We start from the raw sequence: 17944 nt of genomic DNA, 5'->3' as shown, positions 1-17944 counted from the left end.
AATGATTTATAATCCTTTGGGTATATACCCAGTAATGGGATTGCTGAGTCAAATGGTATTTCTGGTTCTAGATCCTTGAGGAATCGCCACAGTGTCTTCCACAATGGTTGAACTAATTTACACTCCCACAAGTAGTGTAAAAGCATTCCTATTTCTCCACATCCTCTTGAGTATCTGTTGTTTCCTGACATTTTAATGATCGCCATTCTAACTGGTGTGAGATGGTATCTCATTGTGGTTTTGATTTGCATTTCTCTAATGAGTAGTGATGATGAGCATGTCTTCTTTTGAAAAGTGTTCATATTTTTCGCTCACTTTTTGTTGGGGTTGTTTGGTTTTTTTCTTATAAATTTGTTTAAGTTCTTTGTAGATTCTGGATATTAGCCCTTTGTCAGATGGTTAGATTGCAAAAATTTTCTCCCATTCTGAGGTTGCCTGTCACTCTGATGATAGTTTCTTTTGCTTTAAAGAAGCTCTTTAGTTTAATTAGATCCCATTTGTCAATTTTGGCTTTTGTTGCCATTACTTTTGGTGTTTTAGTCATGAAGTCTTTGCCCATGCCTGTGTCCTGAGTGGTATTGCCTAGGTTTCCTTCTAGGGTTTTTATGGTTTTAGGTCTTATGTTTAAGTCTTTAATCCATCTTGAGTTAATTTTTGTATAAGATGTAAGGAAGGGGTCCAGTTTCAGTTTTTTGCATATGGCTAGCCAGTTTTCCCAACACCATTTATTAAATATGGAATCCTTTCCCCATTGGTTGTTTTTGTGAGGTTTGTCAAAGATCAGATGGTTGTAGATGTGTGGTGTTATTTCTGAGTCCTCTTTTCTGTTCCATTGGTCTATATATCTGCTTTGGTACCAGTACCAGGCTGTTTTTGTTACTGTAGCCTTGTAGTGTAGTTTGAAGTTAGGTAGCTTGATGCCTCCAGCTTTGTTCATTTTGCTTAGGATTGTCTTGGCTATGCGGGCTGTTTTTTGGTTCCATATGAAATTTAAAGTAGTTTTTTCCTAATTCTGTGAAGAAAGTCAATGGTAGCTTGATGGGAATAGCATTGAATATTTAAATTAGTTTGGGCAGTATGGCCATTTTCACAATACTGATTCTTCCTATCCATGAGCATGGAATGTTTTCCATTTCTGTGTGTCCTCTCTTATTTCCTTGAGCAGTGGTTTGTAGTTCTCCTTGAAGAGGTCCTTCACATCCCTTGTAAGTTATATTCCTAGGTATTTTATTCTCTTTGTAGCAATTGTGAATGGGAGTTCACTCATGATTTGCCTCTCTGTTTGTCTATTATTGATGTATAGGAATGCTTGTGATTTTTGCAACTTGATTTTTTTATCCTGAGACTGCTCAAGTTGCTTATCAGCTTAAGGAGATTTGGAGCTGAGATGATGGGGTTTGTAAATATACAATATACAATTATGTCATCTGCAAATAGAGACAATTTGACTTCCTCTATTCCTATTTAAATATCCTTTATTTCTTTCTCTTGCCCAACTGCCCTGGCCAGAACTTCCAATACTATATTGAATAGGAGTGGTAAGAGAGGGCATCTTTGTCTTGTGCTAGTTTTCAAAGGGAATGCTTCCAGTTTTTGCCCATTCAGTATGATATTGTCTGTGGGTTTGTCACAAATAGCTGTTCTTATTTTGAGATATGTGCCATCAATATCTAGTTTATTGAGAGTTTTTAGCATGAAGGGGTGTTGAGTTTTATTGAAGGCCTTTTCTGCATCTACTGAGGTAATTATGTGGTTTTTTTCATTGGTTCTGTTTATGTGATGGATTACATTTATTGATTTGTGTATGTTGAACCAGCCTTGCATCCCAGGGATGAAGCTGACTTGATCGTGGTAGATAAGCTTTTTGATGTGCTGCTGGATTTGGTTTGCCAGTATTTTATTGAGGATTTTCACATCAATGTTCATCAGGAATATTGGCCTGAAATTTTCTTTTTTTATTGTGTCTCTGCCAGGTTTTGGTATCAGGATGATGCTGGCCTCATAAAATGAGTTTGGGAGAATTCCCTCTTTTTCTATTGTTTGGAATAGTTTCAGAAGGAATGGTACCAGCTCCTCTTTGTACCTCTGGTAGAATTTGACTATGAATGCGTCTGGTCCTGGACTTTTTTTGGTTGGTAGGCTGTTAATTACTGCCTCAATTTTAGAACTTGTTATCTATTCAGTGATTCGAATTCTTCCTTGTTTAGACTTGGGGGGTGTATGTGTTGAGGAATTTATTCATTTCTTCTAGATTTTCTAGTTTATTTTCGTAGAGGTGTTTATAGTATTCTCTGATGGTAGTTTGTATTTCTTTGGGATCAGTGGTGATATCCCCTTTATCATTTCTAATTGCATCTATTTGATTCTTCTCTCTTCTTTATTAGTCTGGCTAGTGGTCTATTTTGTTGATCTTTTCAAAAAAGCAGCTCCTGGATTCATTGATTTTTTTGAATGGTTTTTCATGTCTCTATCTCCTTCAGTTCTACTCTGATATTAGGTATTTCTCGTCTTCTGCTAGCTTTTGAATTTATTTGCCTGTTGCTTCTCTAGTTCTTTTTTTTTTTTTTTTTTTTTTGTTTGAGACGGAGTCTCGCTCTGTCACCCAGGCTGGAGTGCAGTGGCATGATCTCGGCTCACTGCAAGCTCTGCCTCCTGGTTTCACGCCATTGTCCTGCCTCCCTCCCGAGTAGCTGGGACTACAGGTGCCCATCACCACACTCGGCTAATTTTTTTGTATTTTTATTAGAGATGGAGTTTCACCGTCTTAGCCAGGAGGGTCTCAATCTCCTGACCCCGTGATCAGCCCACCTCGGCCTCCCAAAGTGTTGGGATTACAGGCGTGAGCCACCATGCCCAGCCTTCTCTAGTTCTTTTAATTGTGATGTTAGGGTGTCGATTTTAGATCTTTCCTGCTTTCTTTTGTGGACATTTAGTGCTATAAGTTTCTCTCAAAACACTGCTTTAGCCATGTCCCAGAAATTCTGGTATGTTGTGTCTTTGTTTTCATTGGTTTCAAAGAAATTGATTTCTTCCCTAATTTCTTTGTTTACCCAGTAGTCATTTAGTAGCAGGTTGTTCAGTTTCCATGTAGTTGTGTGGTTTTGAGTGAGTTTCTTAATCCTGAGTTCTAATTTGATTGCACTGTGATCTGAGAGACTGTTAAGATTTCCATTCTTTTGCATTTGCTGAGGAGTGTTTTATTTCCAATTATGTCTTCAATTTTAGAGTAAGTGTGATGTGGTGCTCAGAAGAATGTATATTCTGTTGATTTGGGGTGGAGAGTTCTGTGGATATCTATTAGGTTGCTTGGACTAGAGCTCAGTTCAAGTCCTGAATATCGTTGTTAATTTTCTGCCTCCTTGATGTGTCTAATATTGACAGTGGGGTGTTAAAGTCTCCCACTATTATTGTGTGGGAATCTAAATCTCTTTGTAGGTCTCTAAGAACTTGCTATATGAATCTGGGTGCTCCTGTAGTGGGTGCATGTATATTTAGGATAGTTAGGTCTTCTTGTTGCATTGATCGCTTTACCATTATATAATGCCCTTCTTTGTGTCATTTGATCTTTGTTGGTTTAAAGTCTGTTTTCTCATAGAGTGGGATTGCAACCTCTGCTTTTTTTTCTTTTCCATTTGCTTGGTAAATATTTCTTCATCCCTTTATTTTGAGCCTATGTGTGTCTTAGCACATGAGATAGGTCTCCTGAATACAGCACACCGATAGGTTTTGAGCCTTTATCCAATTTGCCAGTCTGTGTCTTTTAATTGGGGCATTTAGACCATTTACATTTAAGGTTAATATTGTTATGTGTGAATTTGATACTGTCATTATGATGCTGGCTGGTTATTTTGCCCATTAGTTGATGCAGTTTCTTCCTTGTGTCAATAGGCCTTGTAATTTGGTATGCTTTTGCAGTGGCTGGTACCGATTATTCCTTTCCAAGTTTAGTGCTTCCTTCAGGAGCTCCTGTAAGGCAGGCCTGGTGGTGACAAAAATCTCTCAGCCTTTGCTTGTCTGTGAAGGATTTTATTTCTCCTTCACATATGAAGCTTAGTTTGGCTGGGTATGGAATTCTGGGTTGAAAATCCTTTTTTTTTTTTTTTTTTTTTTGAGATGAGTCTCCCTGTCACCTGGCTGGAGTGCAATGGCATGATCTCAGCTCACTGTAACCTCTGTCTCCTGGGATCAAGCAATTCTCCTGCCTCAGCCTCCTGAGTAGTTGAGATTGCAGTTGCTCACCACCATGTCTGGCTAATTTTTGTATTTTTAGTAGAGACGGGGTTTCACCATGTTGGCCAGGCTGTTCTTGAACTCCTGACCTCATGATCCGCCCTCCTCAGCCTCCCAAAGTGCTGGAATTACAGGTGTGAACCACCGTGCCTGGCGAAAATTCTTTTCTTTAAGAATGTTGAATATTGGCCCCCAATCTCTTCTGGCTTGTAGGGTTTTTGCAGAGAGATTCACTGTTAGCCTGATGGGCTTCCCTTTGTGGGTAACCCGACGTTTCTCTCTGGCTGCCCTTAACATTTTTTCCTTTATTTCAACCTTGGTGAATCTGACGATTATGTGTCTTGCAGTTGCTCTTCTTGAGGAGTAACTTTTTAGTGTTCTCTGTATTTCCTCAATTTAAATGTTGGCCTGTCTTGCTAGCTTGGGCAAGTTCTCCTGGATAATATCCTGAAGAGTGTTTTCCGACTTGGTTCCATTCTCCCTGTCACTTTCAGGTACACCAATCAACTATAGATTTGGTCTTTTCACATAGTACCATATTTCTTGGAGGCTTTTTCATTCCTTTTCATTCTTTTTTCTCTAATATTGTCTTCATGCCTTATTTCATTAAGTCGATCTTCAATCTCTAATACCCTTTCTTCCGTTTGATCGATTTGGCTATTGATACTTGTGTATGCTTCACAAAATTCTTGGGCTTTGCTTTTCAGCTCCATCAGGTCATTTATGTTCTTCTCTAAACTGGTTATTCTAGTTAGCAAATTCCTCTATCCTTTTATCAAGGTTCTTAGCTTCCTTGAATTGGGTTAGAACATGTTCCTTTAGCTCGGAGGAGTTTGTTATTACCCACCTTCTGAAGCCTATTTCTGTCAGTTTGTCAAACTCATTCTCCATCCAGTTTTGTTTTCTTGCTGGCAAGGAGTTGTGATCCTTTGGAGGAAGGTTTTTGGAATTTTCAGCCTTTTCCCGTTGGTTTCTTCTGATCTTCGTGGATTTATCTACCTTTGGTTTTTGATGTTGGTGACCTTCAGATGGGGTTTCTGTGTGCACATCCTTTTTGTTGATGTTGATGCTATTTGTTTCTGTTTGTTAGTTTTCCTTCTAACAGGCCCCTCTACTGCAGGTCTGCTGGAGTTTGCTGGGAGTCTACTCCAGACCCAGTTTACCTGGGTATCACCAGCAGAGGCTGCAGATCAGCAAAGATTGCTGCCTGTTCCTTGCTCTGGAAGCTTCGTCCCAGAGGGGCGCCCTCCAGATGCCAGCCGGAGCTCTCCTGTATGAGGTGTCTATTGGCCCCTGCTGTGAGGTGTTTCCCAGTCAGAAGACACAGGTGTCAGCGACCTACTTGAGGAGGTGGTCTAGTCTGACACTTAGTGGAACTCAAACACTGTGCCGGGAGATCTGCTGCTCTCTTCAGAGCTGGCAGGCAGGGACGTTTAAATTTGCTGAAGCTGCACCCACAGTTGCCCCTTCCCTGAGGTGCTCCGTCCCAGGGAGATGGGGGTTTTATTTTTAAGCCCCTGACTGGGGTTGCTGCCTGTTTTTCAGAGATGCCCTGCCCAGAATGTAGGAATCTGGAGAGGCAGTCTGGCTACAGTGGTTTTGCTGAGGTGTGGAGGGCTCTGCCCAGTTGGAACTTCCCCTTTGCTTTGTTTACACTGTGAGGGGAAAACCACATACTCAAGCCTCAGCAATGGTGGACACCCCTCCCCCCACCAAGTTTGAGTGTCCCAGTTCCACTTCAGACTGCTGTGCTGGTAGCGAGAATTTCAAGCCAGTGGATCTTATCTTTCTGGGCTCCATAGGGGTGGGATCTGCTGAGCTAGACCACTTGGCTCCCTGACTTCAGCCCCCTTTCCAAGTGAGTGAATGGTTCTGTCGTGCTGGCATTACAGTGCCACCGGGGTATGAAAAAATACTCCTGCAGCTAGCTTGGTGTCTGCCTAAACAGCCACCCAGTTTTGTGCTTAACAGCCACCCAGTTTTGTGCTTGAAACCCAGGGCCCTGGTGGCATAGGCACCTGAGGGAATCTCCTGGTCTAAAGGTTGCAAAGACCGTGGGAAAAGTGTAGTATCTGGGCCAGAATGCACCATTCCTCACAGCACAGTCCCTCATGGCTTCCCTTGGCTATGGGAGGGAGTTTCCTGACCTCTTGCACTTCCCGAGTGAGGCGATGCCCCACCCTGCTTCAGCTCACCCTACGTGGGCTGCACCCACTGTCTAACCAGTCCCCATGAGATGAACTGTGTACCTCAGTTGGAAATGCAGAAATCACCCACCTTCTCCGTTGATCTCATTGGGTACTGCAGACCGGAGCTGTTCCTATTCAGCTATCTTGCCAACCTCCCTTGAAAAGAGCTACATTTTTATAGTCAAGTGTCACTTAGTGACAGGGATACGTTCTAAGAGATGCTTCAAGGCGATTTTGTTGTTGTGCAAACATCATGGACTTTATTTAAACCTAAATGATATAGCCTACTACACACCTAGGCTATATGGTATAGTCTATTGCTCTTAGCAACAAACATGTGCAACATGTTACTGTACTGAATACTGTTGGCAGTTGTATCACAATGGTAAGTATTTGTATAGTTAAATATATCTAAACATAGAAGAGGTACAGTAAAATTACTGTATGGTATTATAATCTTGTGGGACCACCCTCATTTTTGTGGTCTGTTGTCAACCAAAACCTTTTTATGCTGCATGCCTCATGTGACGGTATTTGATTTACGTATTTTGTTTTTTTTTTTCATTTTTTATAAAGACTCATTTATTTTATTTTATTTTATTTTATTTTATTTTATTTTATTTTATTTTATTTTATTATTATTATACTTTAAGTTTTAGGGTACATGTGCACAGTGTGCAGGTTTGTTACATATGTATACATGTGCCATGTTGGTGTGCTGCACCCATTAACTCGTAATTTAGCATTACGTATATCTCCTAATGCTATCCCTCCTCCATCCCCCCACCCCACAGCAGTCCCAGGAGTGTGATGTTCCCCTGCCTGTGTCCATGTGTTCTCATTGTTCAGTTCCCACCTATGAGTGAGAACATGCAGTGTTTGGTTTTTTGTCCTTGTGATAGTTTACTGAGAATGATGATTTTCAGTTTCATCCATGTACTGCGAATGATGATTTCCAGTTTCATTCATGCCCCTACAAAGGACATGAACTCATCATTTTTTATGGCTGCAGAGTATTCCATGGTGTATATGTGCCACATTTTCTTAATCCAGTCTATTGTTGTTGGACATTTGGGTTGGTTCCAACTCTTTGCTATTGTGAATAATGCCGCAATAAACATACGTGTGCATGTGTCTTTATAGCAGCATGATTTATAGTCCTTTGGGTCGATACCCAGTAATGGGATGGCTGGGTCAAATGCTATTTCTGGTTCTAGATCCCTGAGGAATGGCCACACTGACTTCCATAATGGTTGAACTAGTTTACAGTCCCACCAACAGTGTAAAAGTGTTCCTATTTCTCCACATCCTCTCCAGCACCTGTTGAGTCCTGACTTTTTAATGATCGCCATTCTAACTGGTGTGAGATGGTATCTCATTGTGGTTTTGATTTGCATTTCTCTGATGGCCAGTGATGATAAGCATTTTTTCATGTGTCTTTTGGCTGCATAAATGTCTTCTTTTGAGAAGTGTCTGTTCATATCCTTCGCCCACTTGTTGATGGGGTTGTTTATTTTTTTCTTATAAATTTGTTTGAGTTCATTGTAGATTCTGGATATTAGCCCTTTGTCAGGTGAGTAGGTTGTGAAAATTTTCTCCCATTTTGTAGGTTGTCTGTTCACTCTGATGGTAGTTTCTTCTGCTGTGCAGAAGCTCTTTAGTTTAATTAGATCCCATTTGTCAATTTCTGCTTTTGCTGCCATTGCTTTTGGTGTTTTAGACATGAAGTCCTTGCCCATGCCTATGTCCTGAATAGCCTAGCTTTTCTTCTAGGGTTTTTATGGTTTTAGGTCTAACATGTAAGTCTTTAATCCATCTTGAATGAATTTTTGTATAAGGTATAAGGAAGGGATCCAGTTTCAGCTTTCTACATATGGCTAGCCAGTTTTTTCAGCACCATTTATTAAATAGGGAATCCTTTCCCCATTGCTTGTTTTTGTCAGGTTTGTCAAAGATCAGATAGTTGTAGATATGCGGCATTATTTCTGAGGGCTCTGTTCTGTTCCATTGATCTGTATCTCTGTTTTGGTACCAGTACCATGCTGTTTTGGTTACTGTAGCCTTGTAGTATGGTTTGAAGTCGGGTAGCATGATGCCTCCAGCTTTGATCTTTTGGCTTAGGATTGACTTGGCGATGTGGGCTCTTTTTTGGTTCCATATGAACTTTAAAGTAGTTTTTTCCAATTCTGTGAAGAAATTCATTGGTAGCTTGATGGGGATGGCATTGAATCTATAAATTACCTTGGGCAGTATGGCCATTTTCACAATATTGATTCTTCCAACCCGTGAGCACAGAATATTCTTCTATTTGTTTGTATCCTCTTTTATTTCATTGAGCAGTGGTTTGTAGTTCTCCTTGAAGAGGTCCTTCACGTCCCTTGTAAGTTAGATTCCTAGGTATTTTATTCTCTTTGAAGCAATTGTGAATGGGAGTTCACTCATGATTTGGCTCTCTGTTTGTCTGTGATTGGTGTGTAAGAATGCTTGTGATTTTTGTACATTGATTTTGTATCCTGAGATTTTGCTGAAGTTGCTTATCAGCTTAAGGAGATTTTCGGCTGAGACAGTGGGGTTTTCCAGATATACAATCATGTCATCTGCAAACAGGGACAATTTGACTTCCTCTTTTCCTAATTGAATACCCTTTATTTCCTTCTCCTGCGTAATTGCCCTGGCCAGAACTTCCAACACTATGTTGAATAGGAGCGGTGAGAGAGGGCATCCCTGTCTTGTGACAGTTTTCAGAGGGAATACTTCCAGTTTTTGCCCATTCAGTATGATGTTGGCTGCGGGTTTGTCATAGATAGCTCTTATTATTTTGAGATAACGTCCCATCAATACCTAATTTATTGAGAGTTTTTAGCATGAAGGGTTGTTGAATTTTGTCAAAGGCCTTTTCTGCGTCTATTGAGATAATCATGTGGTTTTTGTCTTTGGTTCTGTTTATATGCTGCATTACATTTATTGATTTGCATATGTTGAACCAGCCTTGCATCCCAGGGATGAAGCCCACTTGATCATGGTGGACAAGCTTTTTGATGTGTTGTTGGATTTGGTTTGCCAGTATTTTGTTGAGGATTTTTGCATCAATGTTCATCAAGGATATTGGTATAAAATTCTCTTTTTTGGTTGTGTCTCTGCCTGGCTTTGGTATCAGGATGATGCTGGCCTCATAAAATGAGTTAGGGAGGATTCCCTCTTTTTCTGTCGATTGGAATAGTTTCAGAAGGAATGGTACCAGTTCCTCCTTGTATCTGTGGTAGAATTCAACTGTGAATCCATCTGGTCCTGGACTCTTTTTGGTTGGTAAGCTATTGATTATTGCTACAATTTCAGAGCCTGTTATTAGTCTATTCAGAGATTCAGCTTCTTCCTTGTTTAGTCTTGGGAGGGTGTGTGTGTCGAGTAATTCATCCATTTCTTCTAGATTTTCTAGTTTATTTGCATAGAGGTGTTTGTAGTATTCTCTGATGGTAGTTTGTATTTCTGTGGGATCGGTGGTGATATCCCCTTTTTCTTTTTTTATTGCATCTATTTGATTCTTCTCTCTTTTCTTCTTTGTTAGTCTTGCTAGCGGTCTATCAATTTTGTTGATCTTTTCAAAAAACCAGCTCCTGGATTAATTTTTTGAAGGGTTTTTTGTGTCTCTATTTCCTTCAGTTCTGCTCTGATTTTAGTTATTTCTAGCCTTCTGCTAGCTTTTGAATGTGTTTGCTCTTGCTTTTCTAGTTCCTTTAATTGTGATGTTAGGGTGTCAATTTTGGATCTTTCCTGCTTTCTCTTGTGGGCATTTAGTGCTATAAATTTCCCTCTACACACTGCTTTGAATGAGTCCCAGAGATTCTGGTATGTTGTGTCTTTGTTCTCGCTGGTTTCAAAGAACATCTTTAATTCTGCCTTCATTTCGTTATGTACCCAGTAGTCATTCAGGAGCAGGTTGTTCAGTTGCCATGTAGTTGAGTGGTTTTGAGTGAGTTTCTTAATCCTGAGTTCTAGTTTGATTGCACTGTGGTCTGAGAGACAGTTTGTTATAATTTTTATTCTTTTACATTTGCTGAGGAGAGCTTTACTTCCAACTATGTGGTCAATTTTGGAATAGGTGTGGTGTGGTGCTGAAAAAAATGTATATTCTGTTGATTTGGGGTGGAGAGTTCTGTAGATGTCTATTAGATCCGCTTGATGCAGAGCTGAGTTCAATTCCTGGGTATCCTTGTTAACTTTCTGTCTTTTTGATCTGTCTAATGTTGACAGTGGGGTGTTAAAGTCTCCCCTTTTATTATTGTGTGGGAGTCTAAGTCTCTTTGTAGGTCACTAAGGGCTTGCCTTATGAATCTGGATGCTCCTGTATTGGGTGCATATATGTTTAGGATAGTTAGGTCTTCTTGTTGAATTGATCCCTTTACCATTATGTAATGGCCTTCTTTGTCTCTTTTGATCTTTGTTGGTTTAAAGTCTGTTTTATCAGAGACTAGGATTGCAACCCCTGCCTTTTTTTGTTTTCCATTTGCTTGGTAGATCTTCCTCCATCCTTTTATTTTGAGCCTATGTGTGTCTCTGCACATGAGATGGGTTTCCTGAATAGAGCACAGTGATGGGTCTTGACTGTTTATGCAATTTGCCAGTCTGTGTCTTTTAATTGGAGCATTTAGTCCATTTACATTTAAAGTTAATATTGTTATGTGTGAATTTTATCCTGTCATTATGATGTTAGCTGGTTATTTTGCTCGTTAGTGATGCAGTTTCTTCCTAGCCTCGATGGTCTTTACAGTTTGGCATGATTTTGCAGTGGCTGGTACTGGTTGTTCCTTTCCATGTTTAGTGCTTCCTTCAGGAGCTCTTTTAGGGCAGGCCTGGTGGTGACAAAATCTCTCAGCATTTGTTTGTTTGTGAAGTATTTTATTTCTCCTTCACTTATGAAGCTTAGCTTGGTTGGATATGAAATTCTGGGTTGAAAATTCTTTTCTTTAAGAATGTTCAATATTGGCCCCCACTGTCTTCTGGCTTGTAGAGTTTCTGCCGAGAGATCAGCTGTTAGTCTGATGGGCTTCCCTTTGTGGGTAACCCGACCTTTCTCTCTGGCTGCTCTTATCATTTTTTCCTTCATTTCAACTTTGGTGAATCTGACAATTATGTGTCTTTTTTTTTTTTTTTTTTTTTTTTTACAGCACACAAAGACAGAGTCTCGCTCTGTCTCAGTTCTTTTTTTTTTTTTTTTTTTCTTTATTATACTTTAGGGTTTTAGGGTACATGTGCACAATGTGCAGGTTTGTTACATATGTATCCATGTGCCATGTTGATTTCCTGCACCCATTAATTCGTCATTTAGCATTAGGTGTATCTCCTAATGCTGTCCCTCCCCCCTCCCCCCACCCCACAACAGTCCCCGGAGCGTGATGTTCCCCTTCCTGTGTCCATGAGTTCTCATTGTTCAATTCCCACCTATGAGTGAGAACATGCGGTGTTTGGTTTTTTGTCCTTGCGATAGTTTACTGAGAATGATGTTTTCCAGTTTCATCCATGTCCCTACAAAGGACACGAACTCATCATTTTTTATGGCTGCATAGTATTCCATGGTGTATATGTGCCACATTTTCTTAATCCAGTCTATCGTTGTTGGACATTTGGGTTGGTTTCAACTCTTTGCTATTGTGAATAGTGCCGCAATAAACATACGTGTGCATGTGTCTTTATAGCAGCATGATTTATAGTCCTTTGGGTATATACCCAGTAATGGGATGGCTCGGTCAAATGCTATTTCTAGTTCGAGATCCCTGAGGAATCGCCACACTGACTTCCACAATGGTTGAACTAGTTTACAGTCCCACCAACAGTGTAAAAGTGTTCCTATTTCTCCACATCCTCTCCAGCACCTGTTGTTTCCTGATTTTTTAATGATGGCCATTCTAACTGGTGTGAGATGGTATCTCACTGTAGTTTTGATTTGCATTTCTCTGATGGCCAGTGATGAGGAGCATTTCTTCGTGTGTTTTTTGGCTGCATAAATGTCTTCTTTTGAGAAGTGTCTGTTCATGTCCTCTGCCCACTTTTTGATGGGGTTGTTTGTTTTTTTCTTGTAAATTTGTTTGAGTTCATTGTAGATTCTGGATATTAGCCCTTTGTCAGATGAGTAGGTTGCAAAAATTTTCTCCCATTGTGTAGGTTGCCTGTTCACTCTGATGATAGTTTCTTTTGCTGTGCAGAAGCTCTTTAGTTTAATGAGATCCCATTTGTCGATTTTGGCTTTTGTTGCCATTGCTTTTGGTGTTTTAGACATGAAGTCCTTGCCCACGCCTATGTCCTGAATGGTATTGCCTATGTTTTCTTGTAGGATTTTAATGGTTTTAGGTCTAACATATAAGTCTTTAATCCATCTTGAATTAATTTTGGTATAAGGTGTAAGGAAGGGATCCAGTTGCAGCTTTCTACATATGGCTAGCCAGTTTTCCCAGCACCATTTATTAAATAGGGAATCCTTTCCCCATTTCTTGTTTTTGTCAGGTTTGTCAAAGATCAGATAGTTGTAGCTATGCGGCATCATTTCTGAGGGCTCTGTTCTGTTCCATTGATCTATGTCTCTGTTGTGGTACCAGTACCATGCTGTTTTGGTTACTGTAGCCTTGTAGTATAGTTTAAAGTCAGGTAGCGTGATGCCTCCAGCTTTGTTCTTTTGGCTTAGGATTGACTTGGCGATGCGGGCTCTTTTTTGGTTCCATATGAACTTTAAAGTAGTTTTTTCCAATTCTGTGAAGAAAGTCATTGGTAGCTTGATGGGGATGGCATTGAATCTATAAATTACCTTGGGCAGTATGGCCATTTTCACGATATTGATTCTTCCAACCCATGAGCATGGAATGTTCTTCCATTTGTTTGTATCCTCTTTTATTTCATTGAGCAGTGGTTTGTAGTTCTCCTTGAAGAGGTCCTTCACATCCCTGGTAAGTTGGATTCCTAGGTATTTTATTCTCTTTGAAGCAATTGTGAATGGGAGTTCACTCATGATTTGGCTCTCTGTTTGTCTGTTATTGGTGTACAAGAATGCTTGTGATTTTTGTACATTAATTTTGTATCCTGAGACTTTGCTGAAGTTGCTAATCAGCTTAAGGAGATTTTGGGCTGAGACAATGGGGTTTTCTAGATATACAATCATGTCATCTGCAAACAGGGACAATTTGACTTCCTCTTTTCCTAATTGAATACCCTTTATTTCCTTCTCCTGCCTGATTGCTCTGGCCAGAACTTCCAGCACTATGTTGAATAGTAGCGGTGAGAGAGGGCATCCCTGTCTTGTGCCAGTTTTCAGAGGGAATGCTTCCAGTTTTTGCCCATTCAGTATGATATTGGCTGTGGGTTTGTTGTAGATAGCTCTTATTATTTTGAGATACGTCCCATCAATACCTAATTTATTGAGAGTTTTTAGCATGAAGGGTTGTTGAATTTTGTCAAAGGCCTTTTCTGCATCTATTGAGATAATCATGTGGTTTTTGTCTTTGGTTCTGTTTATATGCTGGATTACATTTATTGATTTGCGTATGTTGAACCAGCCTTGCATCCCAGGGATGAAGCCCACTTGATCATGGTGGATAAGCTTTTTGATGTGCTGCTGGATTCGGTTTGCCAGTATTTTATTGAGGATTTTTGCATCAATGTTCATCAAGGATATTGGTCTGAAATTCTCTTTTTTGGTTATGTCTCTGCCAGGTTTTGGTATCAGGACGATGCTGGCTTCGTAAAATGTGTTAGGGAGGATTCCCTCTTTTTCTATCGATTGGAATAGTTTCAGAAGGAATGGTACCAGTTCCTCCTTGTACCTCTGGTAGAATTCAGCTGTGAATCCATCAGGTCCTGGACTCTTTTTGGTTGGTAAGCTATTGATTATTGCCACAATTTCAGAACCTGTTATTGGTCTATTCAGAGATTCAACTTCTTCCTGGTTTAGTCTTGGGAGGGTGTATTTGTCGAGGAATTTATCCATTTCTTCCAGATTTTCTAGTTTATTTGCATAGAGGTGTTTGTAGTATTCTCTGATGGTAGATTGTATTTCTGTGGGATCGGTGGTGATATCCCCTTTTTCGTTTTTTATTGCATCTATTTGATTCTTCTCTCTTTTCTTCTTTATTAGTCTTGCTAGCGGTCCATCAATTTTGTTGATCTTTTCAAAAAACCAGCTCCTAGATTCATTAATTTTTTGAAGGGTTTTTTGTGTCTCTATTTCCTTCAGTTCTGCTCTGATTTTAGTTATTTCTAGCCTTCTGCTAGCTTTTGAATGTGTTTGCTCTTGCTTTTCTAGTTCTTTTAATTGTGATGTTAGGGTGTCAATTTTGGATCTTTCCTGCTTTCTCTTGTGGGCATTTAGTGCTATAAATTTCCCTCTACACACTGCTTTGAACGTGTCCCAGAGATTCTGGTATGTTGTGTCTTTGTTCTCGTTGGTTTCAAAGAACATCTTTATTTCTGCCTTCATTTCATTATGTACCCAATAGTCATTCAGGAGCAGGTTGTTCAGTTTCCATGTAGTTGAGCGGTTTTGACTGAGTTTCTTAATCCTGAGTTCTAGTTTGATTGCACTGTGGTCTGAGAGACAGTTTGTTATAATCTCTGTTCTTTTACATTTGCTGAGAAGAGCTTTACTTCCAACTATGTGGTCAATTTTGGAATAGGTTTGGTGTGGTGCTGAAAAAAATGTATATTCTGTTGATTTGGGGTGGAGAGTTCTGTAGATGTCTATTAGGTCCACTTTATGTAGAGCTGAGTTCAATTCCTGGATATCCTTGTTAACTTTCTGTCTCGTTGATCTGTCTAATGCTGACAGTGGGGTGTTAAAATCTCCCATTATTATTGTGTGGGAGTTTAAGTCCCTTTGTAGGTCACTGAGGACTTGCTTTATGAATCTGGGTGCTCCTGTGTTGGGTGCATATATATTTAGGATAGTTAGCTCTTCTTGTTGAATTGATCCCTTTACCATTATATAATGGCCTTCTTTGTCTCTTTTGATCTTTGTTGGTTTAAAGTCTATTTTATCAGAGACTAGGATTGCAACCCCTGCCTTTTTTTGTTTTCCAGTTGCTTGATAGATCTTCCTCCATCCCTTTATTTTGAGTCTATGTGTGTCTCTGCACGTGAGATGGGTTTCCTGAATACAGCACACTGATGGGTCCTGACTCCTTATCCAGTTTGCCAGTCTGTGTCTTTTGATTGGAGCATTTAGCCCATTTACATTTAACGTGAATATTGTTATGTGTGAATCTGATCCTGTCATTATGATGTTAGTTGGTTATTTTGCTCGTTAGTTGCTATAGTTTCTTCCTAGCCTCGATGGTCTTTACAATTTGGCATGTTTTTGCAGGGGCTGGTACCGGTTGTTCCTTTCCATGTTTAGTGCTTCCTTCAGGAGCTCTTTTAGGGCAGGCCTGGTGGTGACAAAATCACTCAGCGTTTGCTTGTCTGTAAAGTATTTTATTTCTCCTTCACTTGTGAAGCTTAGTTTGGCGGGATAGGAAATTCTGGGTTGAAAATTCTTTTCTTTAAGAATGTTGAATATCGGCCCCCACTCTCTTCTGGCTTGTAGAGTTTCTGCTGAGAGATCAGCTGTTAGTCTGATGGGCTTCCCTTTGTGGGTAACCCGACCTTTCTCTCTGGCTGCCCTTAACATTTTTTCCTTCATTTCCACTTTGGTGAATCTGACAATTATGTGTCTTGGAGTTGCCCTTCTCGAGGAGTATCTTTGTGGCGTTCTCTGTATTTCCTGAATCTGAATGCTGGCCTGCCTTGCTAGATTGGGGAAGTTCTCCTGGATAATATCTTGCAGAGTGTTTTCCAACTTGGTTCCATTCTCCCCATCATTTTCAGGTACACCAATCAGACGTAGGTTTGGTCTTTTCACATAGTCCCAAATTTCTTGGAGGCTTTGTTCATTTCTTTTTATTCTTTTTTCTCTAAACTTCCCTTCTCTCTTCATTTCATTCATTTCATCTTCTATCAGCGATACCCTTTCTTCCAGTTGATCGCATCTGCTACTGAGGCTTCTGCATTCTTCGCGTAGTTCTCGAAACTTGGCTTTCAGCTCCATCATCTCCTTTAAGCCCTTCTCTCCATTGGTTATTCTAGTTATCCATTCTTCTAATTTTTTTTCAAAGTTTTTAACTTCTTTGCTATTGTTTTGAATTTCCTCTCGTAGCTCAGAGTAGTTTGATCGTCTGAAGCCTTCTTCTCTCAACTCATCAAAGTCATCCTCCATCCAGCTTTGTTCCATTACTGGTGAGGAACTGCGTTCCTTTGGAGGAGGAGAGGTGCTCTGTTTTTTAGAGTTTCCAGTTTTTTTGGTCTGTTTTTTCCCCATCTTTGTGGTTTTGTCTACTTTTTGTCTTCGATGATGGTGATGTACAGATGGGTTTTTGGTGTGGATGTCCTTTCTGTTTGTTAATTTTCCTTCTACCAGACAAGACCCTCAGCTGCAGGTCTGTTGGAGTTTACTAGAGGTCCACTCCAGACCCTGTTTGGCTGGGTGTCAGCACCGGTGGCTGCAGAACAGCGGATTTTCGTGAGACCACAAATTCAGCTGTCTGATAGTTCCTCTGAAAGTTTTGTCTCGGAGGAGTACCCGGTTGAATGAGGTGTCAGTCTGTCCCACTGGGGGGGTGCCTCCCAGTTAGGCTGCTCAGGGGTGAGGGACCCACTTTAGGAGGCAGTCTGTCCGTTCTCAGATCTCCAGCTGCGTGCTGGGAGAACCACTACTCTCTTCAAAGCTGTCAGTCAGACAGGGACATTTAAGGCTGTGGAGGTTCTCGCTGAGTTTTTGGTTGTCTGTGCCCTGCCCCCAGAGGTGGAGCCTACAGAGGCAGGCGGGCCTCCTTGAGCTGTGGTGGGCTCCACCCAGTTCGAGCTTCCTGGCTGCTTTGTTTACCTAAGCAAGCCTGGGCAATGGCGGGCGCCCCTCCCCCAGCCTCGTTGCCGCCTTGCAGCTTGATCTCAGACTGCTGTGCTAGCAATCAGCGAGACTCCGTGGGCATAGGACCCTCCGAGCCAGGTGCGGGACACAATCTCCTAGTGTGCCGTTTTCCAGGCCCGTTGGAAAAGCGCAGTATTAGGACGGGACTGACCCGATATTCCAGGTGCCGTCTGTTTTCCCTTTCTTTGACTAGGAAAGGGAACTCCCTGACCCCTTGCGCTTCCCGAGTGAGGCAATGCCTCGCCCTGCTTCGGCTCGCGCACAGTGCGCTTCACCGACTGTCCTGCACCCACTGTTAGGCACTCCCTAGTGAGATGAAACCGGTACCTCAAGCAGAAATGCAGAAATCACCCGTCTTCTGTGTCGCTGGGGCTGGGAGCTGGAGACTGGAGCTGTTCCTATTCGGCCATCTTGGCTCCACCCCGCGCTCTGTCTCAATTATGTGTCTTGAGTTGCTCTTCTCGAGGAGTATCTTTGTGGCGTTCTCTGTATTTCCTGAATCTGGGTGTTGGCCTGCCTTGCTAGATTGGGGAAGTTGTCCTGGATAATATCCTGCAGAGTGTTTTCCAACTTGGTTCCA

The 17944-nt window shown here is 41.0% G+C and overlaps 1 protein-coding gene across 5 annotated transcripts in view; it reads left to right on the top strand.

The window, feature by feature from the left end:
* Positions 1–17944, top strand: part of PPP1R9A (protein phosphatase 1 regulatory subunit 9A) — a 425821-nt gene that overhangs the window by 134629 nt on the left and 273248 nt on the right. The window lies entirely within an intron of this gene.

Source organism: Symphalangus syndactylus, chromosome 3, assembly GCF_028878055.3.
Source record: "Symphalangus syndactylus isolate Jambi chromosome 3, NHGRI_mSymSyn1-v2.1_pri, whole genome shotgun sequence".
NCBI classification, from domain to species: Eukaryota; Metazoa; Chordata; class Mammalia; order Primates; family Hylobatidae; genus Symphalangus; species Symphalangus syndactylus.
This window is presented reverse-complemented; position numbering and strand designations above follow the sequence as displayed.